We start from the raw sequence: 22,687 nt of genomic DNA on the forward strand, positions 1-22,687 counted from the left end.
TAATTCACTAGCATTTCTGATGCCAGTAGCTAGTCTAAAATTAAACTCTTGGGGAGGAATCATTTCTTTGGTGTCTGGCTACAGTAGAGCACTAGCTAACTGGAGAGTGAAGGATTCGGTCCTGGGTGCTTTCTGTCAAGCTCTCCTGTTTCATCTCTGGAGAAATTTTATTCGGAAAAGTGCTGTTGGCTTACAGTAGAACACCAAGAAATTCAGAATGGGGTGGCCTGGTGATTCACTATTGAAAACCATTTTTAAAAATCCCTCAATGACGTCTCTCCACTCTCTGGGGACCGCGGAAGTGGTAATTAATTATGCTAGCCCCTTACTTTAATCTTTGATACTCTTTTTAGCATATAATTTTATTCATACGTTTGGTAACATTTTTCCTTCTCAAATTACAATTTTTGCCAGAGAAAATATTTTTAATTGGGCACTTTTCTCTGTTTTATCTACTTCTTTCCCTTCCATATTCCTAAGAGAAGATGCTCCATCGAAGGGCTGTCAGCTCGTGCCATCCGTGACTGACTCCAGGTTCTGGGAGTTGCCGAGGGCTGCCTGGGCGGCCATCCGAGGACATCAGACCACTCCGTTCATATCTCTGGTTACTTCATGGGCAGATTAAAAAACAAAACAAACAAACAAACAAAAACAAACAAACAATAAAACCAAAAACGCTTGCTCTCCTGGGTCCTCGGGTAAACTAGAGGCGGCATCTCTTGGGTTGGAATCTGTTTTGGCGGTCTCCTACTTCCTCAAGGGCTTTCTCACGGCTTCAAGACAAGAGCGCTGTAGGGAGAAAGGGCATTGATGCCTTAGGGCTGAGGGAGGGGTTCCAGGCTCCTGGACTGCTCTCCTGCAGCAGGACCCCGAGCTGGCTACGGCCAGCCCAATTCCGAGGGAGTCGGCCTCCTCTCACCAACAGTTCAGTGGGTTTTCTTTCTTGATCATAACTTCATATCGTTGACATAGTCTACAAAGGACACCAGCTCAGGCCGCGAGGGCTGAATTATCCAGATTTGGGATGGCAGTTAATGCTCCTCTTTTTCTGCCTCCCCCCGCTGGGGCTCTGCGTTCCCTTAGTCGCGCGCTGGGGTAGGCAGTGCCACGTTTAGGGGCTGGAGAGGACGAGGGAAAGGACGAGAGAACCTTGCACTGACTGATGCAGTTTCAGGCGACCCGAAATGAGGAAAACCCAGAGGGGGCGGACGGAGGGCAAAGTCGGCCCATGACGATCTTCAGGTGCACCGTTCTCTTGCCCTGAAGGAATAGAGAAGGGCGGAAACTGAGGGTGGCGATCCAGCTCGGAGCCTCGGATCCGCGGGGCTTGGACCAGCCACCCCATCCTAGGACTGGGGACTGGACTGCCGGGCCCGTGGCCCACTTAGCCAACGCCAGATAATGCCGACCCCGGCCCAAGAGCAGCAGCTGCACTTGGGAGGGAAAATTCTTTAAACAAATCATTTTGGTGTCTAATCAATTAGTGTTTGCGCAGTCAAGTACCGTAGATTTAACAGAATAATCGTTATCGCCCTTGTCTTTATTTGACCCGCAGACACCTAGAAGATTTAAAAATGAAACGCCAGTGTTCCCGGCTCCCCACCCCTTGCCTTCGCCTCGCTCCAGGACCTGCTCGGCGGGATCCGGGCTTTTGCTTTCTCCAGGCCTAACCTCCTCTTTGCCTCTCTCTTCAGCCCTCCTTCCTCGTCATACTTTTCCACACTTTACCTTCTTTCCTTGCCCTTCCGGCCCTGTCGGCCTTCCGAGCCTCGGTTTCCTCGTCCCTCCATTCTTCACCCCCTTGACTGGCGCTAGAACCGGCCTCTAGGTGTCGGACACCTGGGACTCTACGCGAGCGCACTCACCTTTTGGCCCGAGAGCCATCTGGGCGTAGGATTAGGGAGTCGCCAAGCATCCAGTTGTCTTTTCCCTGGACCCTCACTCTCTTATCTCTTCCTGAACCAGCCCAAGACCTGAGGGGTTCTGTGCGGCTGTTTAGCTTCTGTGGCGCTTTGAAGAAACCTTTACCTGCTGTGTGGGGGTGGGGGCTGCCTGAGTCTCTCCTAGTAAATGCCGTGACCCAGGGCACAGGAAGGGGGTTGAGAGGAAAAGCTAAGAGTACAGTCTTGGTCCCTAAAACCCGTTTGCCGGCCCGGAGTTGGGCCTAGGGGCGGGAGAGAAGACGTTAGGGGCGGGGGGAATGCGTGGGGGCTTCCCAGCTGCCTGTTGTGTGGTAACTGCAGTCTCTGATACATGCTTCTCTGGGCCAGGTTAGCTTCCAAGGTTCAGGAGTTGTAGCTAGGAGGTTCTCCAGGCCCTTCTGAATAGCTGCTCCTGCATCTCTCTCCTCACCCGGTGTCTTTTTCAGGCCTAACAGGTGTGGACGCCTGTGTATGTGTAGACAGTCTGGTTGTGCGCCATGCTTGACCCTCAGGTCTTCAACGCTGGGATGCAGGAGCTCCCCCAGATATGAATCGAGGCTCCAGAGGGATGGAAGGATGCTCACTAGGGCCAAGAGACCTGGAGGTGGGGCTGTGGGGCAGATGGACGGGTGGGGTGAGGAGCTTTGGGTCACCCCAGTGGCCATGAACACCCCCACTCCTTAATTCCACTAATCATTTAGCTCAGCAGGGATGTTGAGGTTGGAGGCTGATGCACCGTGGTAGTAGGTTGGTTAAATAAGAGGCTGTAATTCTAAAATGGGGAAGGGGGAGTGAGCTGGAGGTAAAGCTGTATCTTCCTCTTCACAGTTGGGGCTCTGGCTGCCCCAGATTGAGCCTGGAATGTTTATATACCACCAGAGCTGCCTCACAGTTCCCTGTCTCTATCACCCACCTGAGAACCTTCGCTCTCAACAATAGATGATTATAATGTACTTGACTAATGCCTGTATTTTCCTGTTTAACATACATTAATCTGAGTAACAAAAAAAATCAATATTGCTAACAACATTGCAAACAAATCCTGGTCGCTCTCACACAAAAACCTCCTCCAATTTTCAGTCACTCTTACCCCCTAGAATTTTGTTATTCCTCTTTAGTCTACTGGCAGTCCCTGGCTAGTCTGGAAACCAATCCTGGGTGTCAACAGCCCTTCTCTAAAACTTCCAATTTCTCTCCCTCTCTCTCTTTTCTTTCTTTCTTTTCTTTTCTTTCCCCGGCCATGAGTGGAATCTGGGACCCTTCAAATTCCATCCTCCTTTCTCTTGGGCCATTTAAGACCTCGATTTTACCTCAAACTTCATCACTTCCAGCACCTGCAAATGCCCAAAGTCACTAGCCAATGACTTACACTTCTGTTATTTTCCTTCCCTGGCAATTTCCCCTGTGCAACAGCCACCAGCACCTCCCTAGGGCAGGAGACCCCACATTCTGCTCTCCTGTAGCTGCCACCTGCAGCTAATCTCAGCTGGCAATTGTTGGTGAGAGTTTCTGCTTCTTATTTTGATTATTTTTAAAAATTGGTGTTTTCCACCTGGAAGGAACAGACCGGAAGGGCTGGCTAATGAAGGAACTTCGGTTTGCAAAACACTGTAAATAATTTAGTATTGTATTTCAAGGAAAAAAAATAGCTTTCTTAAATCATCCCCGCAATATAAATTGCAGACTTATAGTATGGTCCTGGTAAGTCTAAATTTTTAAAGGAGCAATATTCAAAGAGACATAGATGTCTGTATTAATTATTTATTCGCTGGTGCCTTCCTTCGTTTCTAACTTATTATTAATTAGGCGCCTCTAGTCTTTCGCAGAGCGCTCCACTGAGCCGGTTGCAGCTTTAAATATGAATTAAAAGCAAATCCAAGCTACTGTAATGCGAAAATTATTCCGTGTCTTGCATGGCAGAGATGAATAGCTGCGTGGATCAATACCGTGAAACTCGGCTCCCAACGACAGGGTTATTGATAGCTTATATTAATGATGTTAATGATGGAAAAAGGAAAACAACGGCCCACCCGACTTAGAAACTTTTTAGCCTCTGAAACCCCGCAATAAAAACGGGAAGGGGCAGGATTCGGGCTTAAGTGTAATAAGAAAATTATTTATGAAACCGGATAAATGACTTCAGAGCCTTGATGCATTTGAACCTAACGCTCTTGGCTCCTGGCGGCCCCGGCTCCAGCTGGGGAGACCGCGAAAACCCCAAGCCACGGAGAGCTGGGGGGCGGGGGGCGCTCCGATTGCCTATGCAGACTCCGGCTTTCCGCCCCTCTTCCTCCGTCCCTGCCGGGAGAGCCCTCTGGGGCGCTGGTCGCAGAAGCTTTGGGAAGTTGGTGGAATGGGGCAGGGACAGGGTTGGTCCCTACTGTCCAGGAGGGCACAAAAAGCCGGGTCGGTGGGGCCCAGCAGTCTGGAATTTTGGCTTGCTTTTTTCACTGGTTCTTTTGGCACCCTCTCAAATGCTGCGGCTTTGTCAGGGACCCAGGTCGGGCTCTGCACTGTGGCCTCCTGCCCATCTGATCAAGGATCTTGGGATCCCCCAAATGCAAACGGGTGGCTAGTACCTGGGCGGGAGAGGGAAGGCTTTATATGAAGAGAATCCATTCTAAACACGGTAGGAAAACTGGAGAAGGTGCTCACCCTTCTCCCCCCTCCTCTGTGCCTCCGTGGATTCTTTACCAGGCCTTGGGTTTAACTGGGTCTGGGCATAAGGCTCCCAGCAAGCGCGGGACATTCCAGGTTAGCTGTTCCCGGGCTAGAGGAGGAGAGTGAGCGCTCAGGTCTGCGCCCCATTCTCCTGTAATTAGACACAGGCGCCGCCCCCTCTTGCCCGCTGGCCCCAAATATCGACCCCCTCTCCGTTTTCTCTAGTCAAGGGCCACTGAGAGGGAGGAGGGGAAGCGGAGGGGGTGGGGGAGCGAAAGGTTAAATCCCGACCCGGGAGGACCGCGGGAAAGGTCAGAGCCCGAGGGTCAATCTCAGGCTCGAGGTCACATCCCACACTGCTGGGGGGAGAGCCGCCAGGTACCCTCCCCCCAGCTAGGGTCCCGGGCCCTCGGAGTCGAAGCTAGGTGAGGGAGCGGGGCGACCCCTGGCCGCGGTGGGATGGGGGCGGTGCAGCAATGCTAGCGTAGCCCGCGGCGTCCCGGCCTGGCGGTACGGTCCGGGGTGCCCTGAGCCGTCTTTCGGATTGGTGTGGGAAGTTGAGGGGCTTTTATTGTAAGCCTGGGCTATTTGTTCTGTGCCTCAGAAGGGAGGAGAGGCCGTCTGGTACTGCAGGCAAAGGCCCAAGTGGTCCACCAGGGCAATTACGATTTCCTGGAAAAGACGGGGAAATTTTGTGTTTTTTTCTCTATTAGGTCTTTTAAGATCTGTTTTTCTTCCTTCTGTCCCTCGAGTCTTCCTTACTCTCTCTCCCTTTTCCTCCCTCCCTTTCTTTCTCTCTCCTTGGTTCCCTCCCTCCATTCCTTTCTTCCTTCTCTACCACTCCTTTCCTATTTTCTTTTCCCTTTCCTCCCTCTCCTCCTTTTTCCTTCTTTTTCTCCACCCCATCTTATTCTTTCCTTCTCCCTAGCTTTCTTCCCTCATCCCCTCCCTCTTTCTCTACATGGGAGCCTCGTGCACATCTCTGCACCTCCAGACTTTCATATGAAAGGTACCAGTTCATTTGGCATGAGAAACGAATCCTGTTTCTGAAAAAAGGAGAAAGACGGGAAAGCACGAGGTAAGCAGAGGGGGTACCTAAGCTTCTGGGGCCCTTTCGCTGTAACTGGCCTTTCCTGATGTTTCTCAGCTAGGCTTCAGTCCATGCCCCGGGCAGGGTCCTGCCGCTTTCCTGAGCCTGGTATATTTCTGACATCTGTAGAGGATGCATCCCTCTTGCGAAGTAATATTCCCATGGTACCATCTGGGCCCCTGACATCAGCAAGATTTGGGGTTGTTTGTATTTTTATTTATTTGATTTTATTTTGAGAAAAACTTAAACCTGTCAACTCAAACACTGTAACCCCTAAAAGCACCATCGGAGTCTTGAATCTAGTCTAGGGCACCAGGGGCAGCCCATTCAGATCACTATCTCTGACAAAACCCAAACTTCCTGCCACCCAGGAAGAATACCCTGTCAGCTATCTGGCTTCAAAGTCCACAGCATGTTTCAGATAAGCACCAGCCTGCATAGACGCAGGCCCACTGCCACACAATCTACCAGAAAACAGCCCTTCTTCAGAAAGGAAACACAACAACCACTACAAAAAAATCACTGGATTCTGGAAAAAAATCAATATCAAAATTAGATTTATTGTCTGCTTATGCGATTAAAAATGACAAAGTGTTGCCTTTTATTTTGATAAAAAGAGAGAAGGCTGAACAAAATAATTTACTATTGAGTTCTGTTTGTTTCATTTGCCTGGCAAAACCTGGAGGTGGCCTGTAGGGCCATTGTGGAGTGCAGTGGCAGGACCAGAAACCCACTGCTCAGGAGTGAGCTCGCTGTCAGAGGATGTGTGTGCTAATGTGTGTGAGAATAATTTCCTAATCCCCAATATGTGGCAATGCTGGTCCAGCTGGGCAGGTCTCAGTTCTGTCTCATTCCAAAGAAGTACTGCGTGATCTGTCCCTTGCTCATAATTTTTCGATTCAAATCCAGACCCCAGGTCCTGTTCTTCCAAGTAACTTTCAAGATGACACTGCTGTATTGGCTTCTGTCACAGTCTTCCTGGCCCGTGTAGTCACTGCCTCCCAGATTCGCATCCAGCCTTCGATTCTGCGAGGAGCTACATTGTCCTGTCCGTGTGTGTGTGTGTGTGTGTGTGTGTGTGTGTGTGTGTGACCGGCTGCCTGGCCCGGGCCGGACTCCCTTTCCTGGGAGGCTTGTGGAGTTTCAGTCTAGGCTGGAATCACTCAAACGGGGTTTCTGAAACCTCTGTGGGCTGGATTCCTCAAGTGTGGCAGGCAGAGTGCATTCGAGGAAAACGACTTCATTGGGAACGGGATGATTACACGGACGCTGGGGTTATTTATCTATTTTAAAAACAAAAAAAGAAAAACTAAAAAAATCCAGTGTGTATCTCATCTTACACCCCGCTCCCTCTCCCCATGCCGAATCAGACTACCGCGTCTTTCCGATGCTGCTGCTGCTGCTCTTCAGTTAGGGTCCAGGGTGCGCTGCCAGAGCTCCTATTTATCTGCTGCCTTCTTCCAGAACAAAGTGGCTCCCCATCGCGCCAGGAGTCTTGGAGCGAGGCCGGCGGGAGTGCAAATAGCTTCACTCACACTTAATAGCACCGTTGGAAACATAACTACCAAGCCGGGTCCCTGAGAGCCCCTAAATGCGCCTTCCAATTTGGAACTGGCATTGTTTGGCGGGTTGCACACACCAGGGACTAATTTGTACAGTCGTTAATTTGTCCTCCGTTTGTTCTGAAACCAAACCGAGAGGGTCCATTCCCTGTTACTGGTGCAAATGAAACCCAACCAAACCATCTCCTCCAAAGAACCCCAGGGGGCTTGGCTCCTGCGAGGTCGTCCTGGTCTCCTCCTGGGGTCGAGGGTTTAGGGAGAAGCGGACGTATTCCCTGTCACTTGTAAATGTGACAGGCCCCGCTGGGCACCAACGCTGGACTAGCAGTGGCCCGAGCTCCACCAGCTCAGCTGCCACCTGCTTCTTGGCTCGACTTCTGTCTCTCTTCACCCCTGTCGTGTGGGGCCAGAACACCCTCAAGTCCGGGCGCCTTTTCCCCAGATACTGGAAGGGAGGCGGCAAGGGAGCATGGGTCCCAACAGACAGGCCTGACCTCGCTGCCTCTGGGATGGTGAAGGCAGCCAGAGGGTCAGGCGTTGGGTGACTCCTGCTGTGGGGCAGCTCCAGCTCCTTTCGCATCAAGGTAAATTCCTCCACCAGCTTCCCGGGAGAACCCGGCCTCACCTATTGCCCAGAGGGGCTCTCTCTCTAGCCTCCTCTCCCTACCAGCCTCCCTCGGCGGACTCTAGTGTCCTGGAGCTGTCAGGCCAAGGGTCAAAGGTCAGGTCTTCTCTAGGCCCAGGCTTCCTTTCCGCTCGGCGGCTGGTGTGAGTGCACCAGTCGCCCAGGCCTGTCATTCCCGCTGGACGCCCATTTCCAGAAAGAACAGACGCATATCTCAGAGCTTAATCTTCACTTCCCAACTTAGCCGTCTTTGATTATGTGGGGTCTTGATGGGGGTGGAGCAGTTTAATTTAGGCAATTATATCCAGACCATAAAGTCAGTTATCCGGACATTTTAGGAGGGGTTTTTTTTTTTTTTGAGATTTTAATGATTTCTCTAAGCTTAAGCAAGTAGAGGTGGCTTTGATCACAGGGCTGAGGAGCAGCCTCCCATTGCATCATTTCATTGCCCCAACCTGGTCAGAGCTGGAAAGAAGTTGCCCGAAGGGATACAGGTAAAGCAAAAGAATGCCCAGCCCTTCAAATGGGCAGTTCTGTTCCAAAGGGGCTGACCTATTGTCTGAGTGGGGGCAAGTCTGGGAGAGTAAAAAGCAGATTTCTATGCATGTTCACGTGGCACAATGTAATGAACACATCTCTATCAATTTCTGGAGGCAGAAGGCTCAATTTAGTTTAGTTTCAGTCGCGGAAAGTCCTCAGCTTTAGCTCTGACAGAGCAGCCGAGTAGTTAGAATTCTCTCTCCAACGAAAGGGATGGTCAATAGAATTCTCAGTATCAAATGAGCAATAATTTGCTGTGGCTACATGCTGGATAATGAAAGATGTTAGCGGGATCAATAAAAAATGAAAACACTTTTACTTACATCTTGAGTTACTGTTTTAAGAGAGCGAGAGATGCAACAAACCCAAAGTCAGGTTCAGAGCCTCCCAACATACCCCTCAAAATCCCAAGGCAGAGAGTTTTGTCACCACCTGACTGGCCCTTCTAGAATGCCAGGCCTCACCTTCTCCCCCAAGAGAGTAGATTATTTACATCAAATTAATCCTGTAGAAACCAGTAATAATTTAACTGCCAGGGTTTAAAATTTTTCTTTTGTCCCCTAAAGCCAGGAATAAATTTTAAATTGTTTTCCACCAGGACTAAAGGTCACCTAATTGGCTGCAGTTTATCAAAAAAGTATGGAAGTGTCCCAAAGTTTATCTGTCCTTCAAACTGCCCCAAAATGTGCACCTGACCCAGATGACTAGGAGGGCAAAAGAATAGATATAATTCCTTTGGATTTGTTCTGTGTTGCCATTACATCTGTAAAGTTCAGATTACAAGCTCGATTTTCCTAGACAATTTAATCCCCCATCTTCTTTCATAATAATTTCATCTGTCTAATTTCTTTTCAATTTGGATTGGGTTCATTTGTACTTTTCAGTCTGCTTTTCTCACCACTCAATTTCAAATGTTCTTATACAAATCTGGTTATTAAAGAACATACTGTGAACCAGAGACACATTCTACATTTTTAAAAGATACCAAAACGTAAAAGATCAGAAAAACATCCCGGGTGCTCCGCATAAACCACGCGCAACGAAAAAGCTCACCGCCAGACAGCTTTCAGCACTCGAACCAATATAAGCAAAACACATTTGGAAATGTGTGTGGCTGTTTTTGTAGGTTTAAGACTACATTTTTCTGACCATTCAAGCAAACTAACACGAATTCAGCCGCTGCTTTAATGCCCTCTGACCAGAGGAGCTGGTTTTGCCACCGAGTTAACGGTCAGCGCTGCAAGGTCAGTGGCCTGTGATCATGTTTATAGCAGGTTTGGCTTGGATTTGGTGAGACAGCCAGCAAACCTGGGAGATTATGAAACCGTGAAAAAGCCCTGGGAAGTGTAGTCAAGTTTCAGTTTGGGGGTTTCTCCGGGTGAGGGAATCCGGCGGGCTCCATTTCTACAAGGCTCACAAACGCAGGTGCAGTTCGGCCACCGCATGCTGCCTGGCGGGAGAAGCACGCACAAACCGCAGACGCGTGCTCGCGTACTGGCCACTAGCTCGGGGCACGCCCGTGTTATTTACACCCTGCTCAGGCGGTGGTGGGGGAGGCTCTCATTTGTTACTTTAAACTCGCGGGGAGGAACTGTTAGCTGCCGTGGCGGGACTGGCAAGCTGGGAGGGGGGCACCCCCGCTCGGCTCCAGGGGCGTGACGCTGCTGCTGCCCTCCGCCCCTGGCTTCCACCCTGTTTGCGTGGCCACAAGCTCAGCGGTGGACCAGCGTGGCCGAGTCCCCGGAGCCCTTGCCCCGGCCTACCGCCCCCTGCTTCTCCCCCACACTCCACCCCTTCATACGCCCGTGAGACTGGCTTACCCTGGTGGGCGAGTAGCGGCGCATTAGCGGATTTCATGGCAAGTTGCTTCTGTGACATAAGATCAGGTTCGTGTTCGAGGATTTGCCCCCTAGGAGGGAGGGAAAGAGGAGTCAATCTTCATAATTTCAAATGAGAAAGAAATAGGGAAATAGCTGAATTTCGAGCCCCCTAATTTCTCCCTTCCCCCGAACCTATAATTACCCGGCCCCCCCACCCACACACCCCTTGCACAGCAAAAAAAAAAAAAAAAAAAAAAAAAAGGTAATCAGCACACGTCGCAGGTGATACCTTTTATTGTGCTCATTTTAAAGACAGGGACGGGATGGCCTCCTGCCCGAAGACTTTCTCTGCAGCCGGGCCTGGGGCTGGAGGGTCAGCTGGGTTGCATCCGGGCCCGCGGATTCCTGCAAGGTCGCGGGACGAGAGGTGCGTGGAGGATAGACCTCAGGCTTGGCGCCCAGCGGCCCCCCTAGGCGCCCAGGGTCTGAGCCAGACGCACAAGCCCAAATTCCCTCTAGCTTCTTCGGCTCCATCTTTAAGTCCAGGCAAAGATCAATTCCCTCTCTCTCTTGCACACACACATTTGCAGCCATAAATAAACAGCTCCCAGCTAAATCAGGAACCAGAGAGGAGAAAGGGAAAAAGAAAGGAGAAAAGAGAAGGATGAGAACCCGAGCGCTAGTCTCGCCTCTCCCGCGCGCCGAGTGGCTCTTTTTGGTCAGGCCAGCCTCGCATTTGGGGATGCAACTTGCATTTGAATAGCTGCCTGGGCTTGTTATGGACCCGGGAAAGCTCTGAAAGGGAATCACTATGCAAATTGTCCCAGTTACAATCGAAAGGTTCGATCTCCAGGAGCTGCCTGACGGAAGTTGATGTCAGCTATCTATGCATTAGGGTTGCATTACCGCCTTCGTCGGCCTCCTCGCCACCCCCGCTTGCGCTTGCAGGGGAGGCTTTTTTTTTTTTTTGCTTATGTGTATATTTTCCCTCAGTAATTAAAAAAAAAGAAAAAGAAAAGAAAAGAAAAGGCTGAAGGTGGTGGCGTAGCTGACTTGGGCCTGGGAGGCCCAGGGACTGAGACGGGAGGAGGTGCAGTCGCTTCGACTGTGGCGGGGGTGGGGGGTGGTCATTCTTTTGCAGCAGGTGTTGATGGTGCGTTTGAAATCAAAGATTTAGAAAATTTTTTTTTTTTTTTTTTTTGCGTTTTGCCGGATGAGGCAGCGGCGGCGGGGGGTTGGGGCGGCGATGTCTGCCTCCGCCCGCTGGCTTGATCCTACAATGCCGCTGCAGATCAATACCCGCTCACTGTAATCCCAGTAATTGTAGGGCTCGCAGCTTTTATTTTAAAGAAATAGGACACTAGGGCGCCGGCAGGCGGCTGAGGCAGCGTGGTTGGGCTGCGGTGCCTCCGGGGGCCTTTTGGGGCGCCTGTCTTTTACCCCAGAGCTCAGAAAGCTCCGGGCAGCTGGGTGGTGGCGCGATGGCAGCGCCAGGCCATTAGCAAGGGCCCACCTGGCGGCCCGCGGGGACCTGGAGGCCCACGTGGGTTCCGGCCCGGCAAGGCGCTGGCGAGAAGGCGCTGCGGGGCGCGTAGCGAAGGCAGCACGCGGGATCTGGTCTTTCCCCGCCTGGCGCGCGGTCCCTGGCGGGAGGGCCAGGTCCGGGATCGGCGTCTTGGGCTTGGACGCCGACAGTGGGCGGACTTGGCCCCAGACCTCGACGCGTGAGGACCCAGGATGCTGGAACTCAGGCCTTCGACCTAGAAAGACTGAGGTTTTGTCCCCTTTTTGCTGCCTTCCAGGGCCGGAGGCCGGGCCAAGCTCCTGGGTGGCCTAGCTCGGGCCTCGGTGTGGGAATTGGCAGGGACGCTAGGACCCAGTGATCTACCGCCCGCGCGGCCCCTTAGGCCGGGGTTTCCTCCAGGTGCGCGTTGTCGCACGTTCGCCCGACTCCCGCAGACCGCGTCGTGCCCGGGGGCCGGGTCGATCCCGCAAGCCTCCTGCTACCTCTGCCGCCCGCCCCTTGCTGGCAGAGCCCGGGCAGGACCGCTGGGGCCTGGGGCAGCAGCCCCCTCGCCACTGGCCGCCCGCAGCTTCTGGCGCCCCCGAAAATGACCATCTGTCATTCAATTAAGGTTTCAGGGCAGCTGATGGGGGAGCCAGGGTCAGCGACCCCAGGACAAAACGGCCTGCTGCCTCGGATATGAGAAGTTCAAATGTTAAATGCAGAACATTGTGCCCTCTCTCAGTCCGGGGCCCCACCGGGCCGCGGGTCCGGCCGGTGGACAGCAGTGGGGTGAAGGGCAGCGGTCATTAGCACTTAGATTTCAGCTCTGGGCCCAGCTCCTTCTGTTGGGCTATTTTGACCGGAGAACCTTTAACCCTTTCAGCCCTCCATCTAGAGGAGGCCAGATTGTCCAAAGGGGGAAAGAGAGAGGGAGATCAGATGCACCCATGTAAAGTGGGTTCAAACTTTTTTTGTGTGTGTTCACTTCTTCATAGGAAAAGCAGATAACATACCTACAAGATAGAAGAACGTTCATTAAAGCCAAAACAAACGAAAAGTCCTCAGAAAGTTTTATTTAAAGATTTTTAGTTTTGGGGAAGAAGTACATTTATTAAATATGACCCTGAATTTGCTGTGCCAGTGTGGAGAGAGTGAGTCTGTAAAATATTCCAGGCTTTTCTCCCATAATTGTGTTTACCCAAACGTGTATGAGTGGTGATGAGAGTCAGCTAGCTACAGACAACTCCGTTTATGTGCTGGTGATGGGATCTCCATTGCAGCCAGTCTCATCTACAGTTGAAATTAAGTTAGATAGTGGCTCTTCCCTTTTGAGACGTTCCTATAATAAAACGAGGTAAAAATAATTGAAACTCATGGAATTCATAAAATACATTCATTAAGCATGTACATAATGTCTACAAGCTGTGGGCATTTAGGATTTAATATGCTTGGCTTTTCCACACTAATCTGAGGAGAAGCAGCCAGACATCTAGTAGTTTTCAGTGGAAGATCCAACTAGTCCTCTTAATTATTAACCACGAAGCCTGAAAACCGCTCTATTAGCAAGATACCGTTTCAAGGCTTGGAAATCTAAGTCCTTCAGCAGGCTAGTTAGCAATAGAGGAAGAACTCAGGGCTTCTGGCTTCCAGGGCCTGGTTCTAAACGTTAAATCTAGTCCTTACTTTTTGGAAGTAACTATCAAGCAATCAATTAATCAATCAGACATTCAGCATTGAAGCACCTTAGAAATTTTTTCATTGGATAACAATGAATAATGCATGGCCCTCCAGTATATTGACTGTGGTAAATGGTCTTTAAGGTAAGGTGCTGCAACAAGTACCTTTAAATAAAATCAAAATAAAAAGTTTACCACAATCATAATAAATTGTTCAGTCATCTTCTTATTGACCCATGTAGTGTCTTTCTTCAGGGGCATTTGGAGTTATTTTTTCCCCCTTACAAACAGACCAGAGCAAATTGATGAATTGAGCTTTCACTATGCTAATTTAGACATTATAAATATTTAATTAACATCCCTAATAGCCAGTCATAGAGCCCTCCCTCCCCACTGCTTTACACTCTTCTTAATCTAAAGTAAATGCTTTTCCCATTAATAGCCTGATGCCATATTAGCGCTTCCTCGGTAAAAGGGCCCCATTTAGTCCAAAAGGAGGGAGCATTGAGTAGTCTGCATTAGGTAGGGGTTTATTCCTGTTTGTAAAGGATCCTGGGAGCCATTACAAGTCTCTGCAAATTCAACCTTTCCTGGTTCTTGCTTAAGTGAGACCTTTCTAAGAATGGGAGAGCCTCTCAATTTCATTTTTTGAGGCACATTTGAGGTTGTAGTAAAATAGAACTATTTATTTTAGTAAGCCCTAGAAGTGGGTCCTAGATGATAGATAACAAATTTCTAACCAGGGGCTGTGCTAGTCTTTTCAGCAAAAGTTATGTAGTTAAAATGATTCTAAACCAGGAGTCAAAGGACCTAACTTCAAATCCTATCACAGGACTCTTGGGCAAGGGATTTAACCCCTTAGAACTTCAGTTTTCTCTTTTAAAGTGGAGATAATGTCTATGCCGCAGAGTTAAAGATTGAATGGGAGAATGTATGTGAAATTGCTTGGCATACAGTAGACAAGAAATTTTAGGTTAATTCCTAAATGACTGCCCCAAATTCATGAATCCTTCTCTCCCCTTATATTGATTCTTGTCATCTTTAACATACCCTGTTATCATAATTTAACATGGTAACAGCACTTTATATTTGCAAACATTGTTTGTCCTATTAATCCTTTGATTTGGTTTCTGCAATGTAAAATTGAGAGAAACTAGAAGACCTAAACTCTGACCAAGAGGCAGTTTAAAAACAAATATGTGAACTTAGATGTTCAAAAGCTCTGAGTCATAAACTCTGATGACTGAAATGTCCTTCCACAACAGTCCTTGTGTGGTTTCGAAAGATTCCAGAAGCTGCATTATACTTCCCTGGGGGCAGGAATCAGGTCAGAACTGAGAGTTCAAGAAATTAGAAGCTCTCCAGGCTGATCTAAGTCTGGAACTAGAATCTGCAGATGCTTAACATTAAATAGCTGAAGAAAGGAAAAGAAGCTTCTGACAATTTAAATGAAAAATGTTGGAATGGTAAGCCATTTGATTCTGAGAATATTTCTCAATCTGAGAAAAAATAGACTTAATTTGTGGAATGTTGCTGGTTACAGAGAGAGATGAAACTCTAAGTTATTCTTTTTGTTTGCTAGCACAAAATACATACCACTTAATGTAATATGCACATTAATACTGACAAGAGAGATATTTATCTAGATAATTATCCTAGTAAAATCACGTAGTTCTGACTTTTGGTGCAAATGAAATTTTTCTTTTTCTTTTTAGTTAGCAATGGAAAGGCCCAGATAGAAAAAATAATGGGAAAAGGGCAAGAAATTGGCTGGGACTGTTTTCTAAGTACCAGGGAGTGGCAGGAGGTGTGAGCTGACAGGTGTGAGACTGTCCTTGGATAGCTCCCTGTTTCTTTCATGCTCTGCTCTTCCAATCTTCTGTTCTCTGTCTCTTACCCTCTCATTTTCTCTTTCTAAGCTGTGCTGATCCATTGAATAGAAAGGGAGACATTTTTGCACCCAGCATTTTGCTTGAGATACCTATGGGGAAAGTTTTTGACAAGTGCTTCCAGGGGTGTGTCCCACAGTACTACTCCCCCAAAACACCATCATGGTGTAAGCCCAGAGAACTCTCATTACGTACTTCTTGGGGCTTCCATGTGAAGACAAGGGGCCTATTGGAGTTAGGTTATGGAAAGCTGCTCGGAAGCTCTTAGAAACAAGGCAGAAAGTGATTTGCAGAATGAAAAAGTCATGTTTCTTAACCATTCACTGCCCACTATGTGCCAGTCTCCTTGCTGGGTGTACAGGGGTTCAGAGAAAGTAAGAAATAGGACCTGTTCTTTTTCTGAGGGAAGTGACAGACATTTAGATAGTATTTCAGAGATCTGAAGAAAGCTGTGAGAGAGGTTGGGAGCTGCCTGTAGTTCTGGGGACAGGGACTTTGTCACCAGAGGCTTTACCCAGGAGGATGAGATGGAGCTGGGCGGGTTAGGATGAAGGTAGAGGAAGAACCCACAGACAAACAGAATGAATGAAGTGTCTAAGCCTGGCGGACATGAGGGTAACATCTCCAAGAGAAAGTCAGCTGGGGCCTGGGAAGGGCCTTTTGCCAAGCTGAGTTTGGATTTTCTCATTTACTCAGCAGGGAACCAATAGAAGTTTTTAAGCAGGAAAATGAAGTAATAGGATTTATTACTTAGGAAAATAACTGATGTAAGAGTGAGGAGATTGAAGACAGGGAGGCCAGTATAAACACAATAACACACACAAAGTTGGTGTTCATGTTGTTGGTATATAAAGCCCTAGTTTATTAAATCATTTTCCAAATCTTCATTTTTTTCTTAAGTACAGAAATCATGGTATCAAATTTATCTGAGGAGAATAAGTGTGACAACTTTCTATTTACTATTATTGTTGGTTTAATTTTCCCTTCTATTACTATAAGCACCCTATCATTTTGCATCTGAATTTTGTTGTTCCCTGATGAACTCGATTGGCTTGTTTTGAGGGGACAACCATTGCCTCAGAACTGAGGTTCTGCCTCTGTCTGAAGCTTGTTTTTAGTGGCTATGTGAGCTGGTCACATTCGAACAAAACACACAGCAACTAAAACAGCCTTGAAAAACAATGTGATTCTTCACTCTGTCTTCTTTTTTTTCCCCGATGTTTATTTTTAGAGATGAAGTTTCACTTTGTCCCAGGTGGGAGTGCAGTGGTGCGATCATGGCTCACTACCACCTCGAATTCCTGGGCTCAAGGAATCCTCCTGCCTCAGCCTCACAAGTAGCTGGGACTACACCTTGCCATGTGTTGCTAATTTCTTTTCTTTTTTTTCCTTTGTAGAGATGGGGTTTCACCATCTTACCCAGGCTGCTCTTGAACTGGGCTCAAGCGATCCTCCTGCCTCGGCCTCCCAAAGTGCTGGGATTACACGTGTCAGCCACTGCACCTGACCCTCTTTGTTTTCTTGAAAGTGTTTAAAAACCTGTACTGCCCTTTCTTAAATGACACTCTACACAATAAACTTGCCAAAGTTCATCTTTAGGTGTCTGTTCTTCCTCGCTAGTTTCCCTGTGTCGCTAACCGAGCTCTCCTCATCTCTCTGCCAGTCCGTTTTCAGCCGTCTTGCTCTTCTGTTGGCGTTCATCTTTGCTCCCTTGCTGCTTACATTCCACCAGGTCTAGAAGCCCATTCCCCCAAGGCAGTCCTGTGGGAGCGTCTCCTTCACCAGCTGCTTTTCTTAAGAGAATTTTCCCTGGGATTTTTGGGGAAAAGCCTCTACCTTCTTATATTTGGGAAATATAGTACTTGCACCCACAAAACAGCAGAGAACATTGAACTGCTAACAGGTGTGATAGACTCTGTGTAGTGAGAATTCAGAGAGGGGAAGATCAACTGGACTAGAGTAATCAGAGAAGGTTTGAGCCAAGATTGGTAGGATTTGGGGAAGAGGAAGGGAAGCCACAGAACATTCTGGATGTGAGAACTAGCCCACAAAATGAGCAAAGGTACAGGCCTAGGAACTGAACATTTTCTGTGTCTTATACCAGAAAATGAAGTACAGAGTTAAGCAAAACTATAGAGCAGAGTTGGGAGACCCTCGGAAGATCACCTGGTCTGTCTGTCCTTGAAAAAGAGAGCTCAAGTAGGCAACGATTAATCATTATTTTCAATACCTGTAGATGGCTTAAGTCTCCCATCCTCAGGGGAATCTGTAATTTCTAAGCAGTGAGCAAACGAACTGTCCAGTCAATATCCATATTCCTATTCTTCCATATTATCAAAACTTCTGTATTGTTGGATGCAGCCACGTGCCTAGACATGCAACTGTTATCTCCTAGTCTGTCTTACAGAAAGATGTTTTGGTCCATGAGAGGTAAGCAGGTGTCTTATTGTGAGAATTCCAGAAAAGTACTTTAAAGAAGTATGAATTACCTAGAATGTATGACTTAGTCCTTGCCCCTTTCTTCATCCTGATGCCTGGGTCATGGGCTTGATGTTTGGAGCTGCAGTGATCGTCTTGCAAGTATGAGGCGGTTTTCAGGATAAAAGCTATGTGCTAAAGATGGCACAGCAGAAATACAGAAAGAGGCTCATTCCTGATGACCACGGAGCCATCATTTCAGCCCTTGGTGTGCATCTCTGGATTTTTTTTCATGAGAGAGATATAGGTCTCTATTTATCTAGGTCTTCTTCCAATGTGTTACTAGAAGTTGAATATATTTCTAAGTGATATAACTCCTAGAAATGTTGAAAGTAGGTTCTAAACTCTGGCAATCCTGGCAGGAGTGTATTTGTATTATTAATAACTCAATCAAAAGAATATAATATTTCCTCTTTGCTTCATTAGGTATTCTAATATAGTAATGTACTTAAAAAAATTTCGGCTCACACCTGTAATCCCAACACTTTGGGAGGCTGAGACAGAGGCATCACCTGAAGTCAGGAGTTCAAGACCAGCCCGGCCAACATGGTGAAACCCCATCTCTACTAAAAATACAAAAATTAGCTGGGTGTGGTGGTGTGAGCCTATAATCCCAGTTACTCAGGAGGCAGAGGTAGGAGAATTGCTTGAACCCAGGACGCAGAGGTTGCAGTGAGCTGAGATAGCGCCACTGTACTCCAGCCTGGGAGACAGAGCGAGACTCCATCTGAAAAAAAACAAGTTTGAATTATAGGGCTAGGGTCTCACTCTGTCACCCAGGCTGGACTGCAGTAGCATGATCATAGCTTACTGCAGCCTCGAAGTCCTGGGCTCAAGCCATCCTTCCACCTCAGCCTCCCACATAGCTGAGACTACAGGCATATGCCAGCATGCCCAGCTAATTTAAACATTTTTTTTTTCTGTAGAGACAAAGTCTCCCTATGTTGCCCAGCTGGTTTTGAACTCCGAGCCTCAAGTGATCCTCCAACCTTGGCCTCACAAAGCGCTGGACTTGTAGGCATGAGCCACTGTGCTCTGCCCTCATATATGGACTAATGTTGTCATCACGAATATAGGTTTGTTATCAAATCAGGTTTGTCCCCCATCCCCTTGCTCCTGCTCTTGCCCTCTCTTGCCCTTCTGCTGGGAGATGATGCAGTAAGAAGGCTCTTGGACTTCCTCATCTCTGGAACTATGAGCACAATAAATTTCTATTCTTTAAAAATTGCCCAGTCTCAGTTTTCTGATATAGCAGTACAAAAGGACTGACATCATGTCTGAGCATTTACCTTTTCAAGTACGTTTTCTAAAAAGATAAGTTACTTTTTATTTCTTCTTTACATCTCTCAGAGCCTTATAAAATGCATACATTAGTGGTTTAATTATCAATGAATTTTACTTTAGGATAGTAAAGGAGACATAAGAAAATTTCCCCTTTTTTTTTTTTTTAAGAAAAAGGAAGAAAGAGAGAAAAAAAGAAAAAAGAAAAAAAAAGATGAAGAAGAGGAAGAAAAAGGAAGAGAAAGAGGGAGAGAGAACGGGAATATTGCTTTATTGCCCAGGCTAGAATGCAGTTTAAAAATGGGAATTGAAGACCTCTTTTATGCCAATAATTGTGCTTAACAATGGAGACAGGAAGGAATAAGGGAAGAAAATAACAAAAACAAGCAGCCAACCAATATTTCATTTAAACCTATGAAATGCTATGCAATTATTGAGGAGTGATTTACTTGCAATTATGCAGTCACTTTTGGAATAGGTGTGATATGGTACTGATAAGAATGTATGTTTTGTGTATTTGAAGTGGAGAGTTCTATAAATGTTTATTAAGTTTACTTGTTCTGGGTCTGAGTTCAAGTCCTGGATATCCTTGTTAATTTTCTATCTCGTTGATCAGTCTAATATTGACAATGTGATGTTACAGTCTCCCACTATTATTGTTTGGGAGGCTAAGTCTCTTTATAAGTCATTAAGAACTTGTCTTGCTCCTGTATTGGGTACGTGTATATATAGGATCGTTAGCTTTTCTTGTTGCATTGATCCTTTTACCATTATGTAATGTCCTTCTTTGCCTCTTTTGATCTTTGTTGCTTTAAGGTCTATTTTATAAGAGGTGAGAATTGCAACTCCTGCTTTTTATTTATTTATTTATGTTTGCTCTCTGTTTGGTTGGTAAATCTTCCTCTGTCCCTTTGAGTCTTTGTGTATCGTTGCATGTGAGATGGGTCTGGATACAGCGTACCGATGGGTTTTGGCTTTTTATCCAGTTAATAATATATATGAGTTTAATACTGCCATTTGATGCTAGCTGGATATATTTTTGGAAAGGATGATACTGGTTGTTCATTTATATGTGTAGTGCTTCTTTCAGAAGCTTCTGCAAAGCAGGCCTGGTGATGGTGAAATCTCTAAGTACTTGCTTGTTTGCAAAAGATTTTATTTTTCCTTTGCTTTTGAAGCTCAGTTTGGCTGGATATGAAATTCTGGGTTGAAAGTTCTTTTCTTTAAGGATGCTGAATATTGGCCCCACTCTTTTCTGGCTTGTAGGGTTTCTGCTGAGAGATCTGCTGTAAGTCTGATAGGCTTCCCTTTGTGGGTAACCTGACCTTTCTCTCTAGCTGCTCTTAGTATTTTCTCCTTCATTTCAACCCTAGTGATCTGACAATTATGTGCCTTCGGGTTGGTCTTCTTGAGGAATATCTTTGTGGTGTTCTCTGTGTTACCTGGAGTTGAATATTGTCCTGTCTCACTAGGTTGGGAAAGTTTTCCTGAATAATCTCCTGAAGAGTATTTTCCAACTTGGATTCATTCTCTTCGTCACATTCAGGTACACCTATCAAATGTAGATTAGGTCTTTTCACGTAGTCCCGTATTTCTTGGAGACTTTGCTCATTCTTTTTTATCCTTTTTTCTCTAATCTTGACTTCTCGTTTTATTTCGTTAAGTTGGTCTTCGAACTCTGATATCCTTTTTTCTGCTTGATCAATTTGACTGTTAAAACTTGTGCATTCTTCGCGAAGGTCTTGTGTTGTGTTTTTCAGCTCCATTAATTCACGTATATTCCTCTCCAAATTGTCTATTCTTGTTAGCATTTCGTCAAACCTTTTTTCAAAGTTCTTAGTTTCTTTGCATTGGGTTAGAACAAGTTCTTTTAATTCACAGAAATTTCTTATCATCCACCTTCTGAAGTCTACTTCTGTTAATGGAACGCACTCGTTCTCCATCAGGGCTTGTTCCATTGCTGATCAGGAACTGTGATCACCTGCAGAGGGAGAGGCATTCTGATTTTGGGTATTCTCAGCCTTTTTACGCTGGTTTCTTCCCATCATTGTAAATTTATCCACCTGTCGTCTTTGTGATTTCTGACTTTCAAATTAGGTTTCTGAGTGGACGTCAAACTTGTTGATTCCCAGCGCCGAAATCTGAGCAATCCACTGCTCCGGCCAAAACAGCTGTGTTAAGATTGATGGTGCTTTTCTGCCCGGGAATCAGCCAAAAGGGGACCCAGTCCCACTCACCCTGCACCAAGAACTGCTGCACTGAGGTGTCAGCAAAACCACCGCGCCGGCCACAAGAGTCGCACTAGCGACCCGTGGGGCTCCTCCACTGGGAATCTCCTGGTCCGTGAGCAACAAAAATTCATCTGAAATTGTGGCGTCCTCTCATTCTCTGCACTTTCACTAGGAGCTACTATCCTGAGCTGCTAGTGGTCAGCCATCTTGGATCTCTCTCCCGAAAATTTCTCTTAATAAAGAGGGTATTGGGTGTAATTGGGCTGAGCAATGCTCTTTAGACCTATGCCACACAAAATGTCTACTTACCCAGACTGTCCCAGGCTGCTCACTAAGGCAGGGGAGGTGCATCCAGGTGGGGCTCAAAGTGACGAAGACTGTTATGTACCCATGGAAAAGAACGAAACAGCACTTAGTGGAGAGGCTGCTCTAAATGATCTTGTCCACAAGGCGTGCAATTAAGGTTTTCTCCTGTGCTTGAGTTTATCTATTTCTATGCTTCTTTGAAACTTATAGCATTATTTTTTCCTATGATATACCCTCTTCCATTTCAGATTTATTGATATAAAATAGTAAAATCTCCAAATCTGTAGAAAGCTGTAGGAAGCTGTGTTCACACGCCTTCTTCTGTTATTGCTCTTCTTATTTCAGTACCTGGGAATTTGGCTTCAAGCCATTGACTTTTACTGTCATTACCAAGTGTAGTGCCTAGTCATTCATTAGCGGGCAGCGTCTTATGGCTCATTTGATTTAAAACAAAGTCATTCTCCTAAAAAAATATTGAATACATAAAAATACTGAATCTATCCCTTGAAATATGGGTTCTTTCCCCTTTGTGTTTTAGGAATTCAAAACTCATTGTCACTGCAATTGTAGTGTCTGGAAACAGAATAAAAACAGAGTAAATGGAGTATAAGGAGCATAAAAACAGAATGTAAGGAGATGGAGAGAAAGTCACATTGAAATAGAAATAGAACTAAGACTAACTCAAAAACAAAATTAAACATCTGACGCTTCTTAAACATATGTTATAAAATCTGTCATTTTTAACAGGACCCAAAGTAAAATTCCAGCAACTTTTGTGGATTATAAAGAGTGAATTTTATAAACCTTAGATGTTTCTTAGGAAAACTGGCGTGAGGGGATGGCTCAGCAGGTGGAGCTCCGGATTTTTACCCCATTCAAACCAGAGTAGTTCTATTTTATAAAATATTTTGGGTATGAATTTCTTTGGGTATATGCTTTTTCTGCAAGAGCAATAGGAAATCAGTTCAGTATTATTTTGGTTGAACTGAAGTGGGCGTAAGTAATCAGTATTTAGCATGTCTGGGTAATTCAGTTCTCCCAATTTTTAGGAAAATCTGTGGTTACTAGCAAATGAGAAAGTACAATGAAAATTCTCTTT

The 22,687-nt window shown here is 46.6% G+C and overlaps 1 long non-coding RNA gene across 2 annotated transcripts; it reads right to left on the reverse strand.

The window, feature by feature from the left end:
* Positions 1-346: 346 nt before the first annotated feature.
* On the reverse strand, positions 347-10,963 carry LOC105710125 (uncharacterized). 2 transcript variants are annotated; one of them, XR_001105688.2, is made up of 4 exons: positions 10,721-10,963; positions 10,510-10,625; positions 10,221-10,309; positions 347-789 (listed from the first exon to the last, which is right to left on the reverse strand). It is a non-coding gene; the product is annotated as an uncharacterized LOC105710125 (long non-coding RNA). The 2 variants fall into 2 exon arrangements; XR_001105687.2 differs by having other exon boundaries at positions 10,510-10,963.
* Positions 10,964-22,687: the final 11,724 nt, after the last annotated feature.

Source organism: Aotus nancymaae, unplaced genomic scaffold (genome assembly GCF_030222135.1).
Source record: "Aotus nancymaae isolate 86718 unplaced genomic scaffold, 86718_ANA_hifiasm-v0.15.2.pri h1tg000062l, whole genome shotgun sequence".
NCBI classification, from domain to species: domain Eukaryota; kingdom Metazoa; phylum Chordata; class Mammalia; order Primates; family Aotidae; genus Aotus; species Aotus nancymaae.